Source organism: Hypanus sabinus, unplaced genomic scaffold, assembly GCF_030144855.1.
Source record: "Hypanus sabinus isolate sHypSab1 unplaced genomic scaffold, sHypSab1.hap1 scaffold_118, whole genome shotgun sequence".
NCBI classification, from domain to species: Eukaryota; Metazoa; Chordata; class Chondrichthyes; order Myliobatiformes; family Dasyatidae; genus Hypanus; species Hypanus sabinus.
Window position 1 is genome coordinate 71,792 of NW_026779240.1, and position 3,363 is coordinate 75,154.

The window sequence follows — 3,363 nt, forward strand, 5'->3', positions numbered from 1 at the left end:
TCCAGATGTTTTTTTTTTGTCAGTGGTGCGGGGGGTTTGTTGCTTTGCTGCTGCTCATGCATGGGAGGGGGAGGTTGGGGTAGTTTTGGGGTTTTACAATTTAACTGTCATACATTCTTCAGGGCACTCCTCTGTTTTCATGGATATTTGCGAAGAAAAATAATTTCAGGATTTATATCGTATACATTTCCCTGATATTAAATGTACCTATTACAATCGATTCAAACGTAGGATGGGGTAGCTTTCGTGCCTGGATTGTGTTGGGTGCCTCGAAGCATTGTTCAGAGTACGTAACGTCCCTGACGTAGTCTGTAATGCCGTTAATGCCCGGTCAAATATACCAATGATTGTTCCCCAGGGTCGGGGAGTCCGAAGCCAAAGGACACAGATACAATGGAGCGGAGAGATCAGAGACACCGGAGAGGAAATCTCAATACACAGAGCGAGTGAGGGTCTGGAACGATCTGCTCAGTGTTTGCATCGTTGTTTATCTACCTGGGGATCAGTATTCTCACCGTGTTTGGAAATTCCCGCTCCTGTCGCCTGTCTGTCAGCAGCTGGAAATTAAAGGAACGATCATATTGTTAGATACCTGAAATCGGATCAGAAAATGTTTGAAGCCATTCCGACACAGGGGGTTGGAGCTGAAGCATTAACTTTGTTCCTCTCCACAAATATTCTTTATCTCCAGAGTGTTTCTTGTATTTGCAGCGTTTTAGAACATTACGTTGAAATTATTTAGTCTCCTGGGAAATAGACTTGTGTAGGACGTTCAATTTAAATTCGCTATCTTACAGCACAGAAACAGGGCTTTCGGCCCATCTACTCTGTGCCTTCCTCTGCCTGGACCCACCCACTTGACCCAACCCCAAGAGCACACCGAACATTAGGGGCGAAACCTATTCACCCTATTTCTACCATCATAGTTTTGTTTACCTCTAGAGGGGTTCCTAACCTGGGGTCCACAGTCCCGCCGACTGGTAGGGGTCCACCGCATGAAAAAGTTTGGGGACCTCTGCTAGCATCTCCCCTCATTCTCCTGTGCTTCAGGGAAACAATTTCTAACCTGTTCAACCTACCCCTGTAACTCTACTCCTTAAATACCGGCATCATCCGTGTCCGACAGGGCTACTGCAGTCTCGACCCTGTTCCGGGGATTTATCCATCCGAATGCACCTCAAGACTGCAAGCACCTGTTGTGCAATCCATGCACAATCCATGATCTGGCCGGCTTTCGTCATTTCCACAGTCACATCCTGTCTCCCAAGGAAACACAGGCACACAGAATTAGTTGAAAATCTCTCCCATCTCTTTCGGCTCCATGCATTGATAGGCACACTGAATATCGGGAGATATCTTGTGAAAGTCAACAGGGCAGTAAGAAAAACACAGTTTCTCTCCATAAATTATCCTGCCCCCAACTTGTCTATTATTCGTGGAAATATGATCATTAGAGTTATTGTTTACAAATTTCACAAGAATTATTCTGGAATGAAAAGTTTTACGTTTGAGGGAAAGTTGGTGTCTCTGGGCCTGTTCTCAATGGAGGGGTGGTGACTTGGGAACAGAAATGTCAATGAAATCCTGAGGACTGGATAGAGGGACAGGGACAAGATATTTCCAGCAGTAGGAGAGTCTACGATCAGAGATCACAATCTGAATCTATTTATTTATATCTGGGAGCCTTCTCTTCCATTCTTCTGTCCAGTAGCAGGATCTGAATATCACCTGTATCAATGCCGGGGTTGATCGTAGTTATAGGTTATTCGCAGACACAAGAATATAATGGAATTTTTAACTACTTAATTGAACAAAGAAAGACACTTAATGGTTATCACCACAATGTGATGTCCTTTGTAAGTATCCTATAGTTGACATTTGAAACAGACAGGCCGCATCCAACAATGTGCTTTCATTTTGGAACAGCTTCTGCACTGCTGGAAGTTCTGCAGAGATGAAACTACTAACAGATTTACTGGAGGCACCTCGAGACAGAATTAAAACAGCCATTAGAATTTTACCTTCCCCCTTACAAAATGTCTGAGAGCTCAGTATTCATCTTTGTCATAATGAAACTCGGGGAGTGTGAGATCGAGTCTGTTAGCTCCTATTTTCAGTTAGTTCTGCTCAGCCTGTACCTCCATCACCAGGGTAACAGCCCGCCAGAGCTGCAGAACATTTAAACATTTAAACATTTTCAACATTTTTATCGCTCTCTGGTCACCGCCCCTCAGTGGCCTCAGGAGCCGGTGTGGAGGCCCGGATGTGTTGAGCATTCACTGTATGGAATATATGATGTTTATGTTGCAATAGAGAGATAACTAATGAATGTAGGGATGGCATTTATGCAAATCTGTTTAGGACGTCACATACGGGGTTCAAACGGGGATTACTCCCTCCACAATCCCCTTGTTCATTCATCCCTGCTCACTAATCCTCCTCCACACACTTATCCCTGCATCCGTCCTAAGTTCTACACCTACCGGTACACCCCCTCCCTCACCTCCATTCAGAGTCCAAAACAGTCTTTCCAGTTGAGGCAGTACCTGGGCAGCATCTGAGGAGGGAAATGGACCGTCAACATTTCGGGCCGAGACCCTCCTTCTGGACTGAGAGTGGACTGGAAATGATCAAAGAAAAGGGGTGAGGGGTGGGTACGGGGAAAGAGCTGGTAAGTGAGAGGTGGGTCCAGGTGAGGGGGAGGTAGGAAGGTGGAAATAGTGACAAGGGGTGGAATGAGAGTGGTTGGGGCAAGAGGGGGATGCGGAAGATTGTATTTAATTCCACGGAGGATTACAAGTAGTTAGAGAGTATTTATTTTAGAGATTCACCAGACTGATTCCTGGAGGACGATGAAGTCTCACTGATCGTCTTCACATAAAACAGAGGCCGGCAGATGTGTGGAGACGGAAGGGGTCGAAGAAATGAGGATCGGTCAGAAACATGAGGATGAGATGGGAGAGCAGTCGCCATCTTGTTGACGGTTAGAGGGGCTGAATGGCCACTTCTTCCTGTTTCTCACTTGATATTTCAGTGTTCCTGTACAGCGAAGTCCTGTAGGAATGTTAATTGGAATTTGTGTTTGTATCTATAGAACTGATTTGAATGAAAACAGTACAATTCCGGTTTGGGTTTGAATTGTGTATCGGACTGGGATGGGAATCGAACCTGTAACCCTGAGAACCGGAAGGTGGAGCTGAGGGAAAAACTATAAACGTAGCTGGTGTAAATATGAAATGATGTGTAAAATCCGGCAAGTAGGTCGGGCAGCGTGTGACACCTGTTCAGGTGGGAGAACCTCCGCCCGTCACGTGATCCACTTCTTGCTCCCATTTCAAACGCAGATCTGCAGCATCTGCGGCT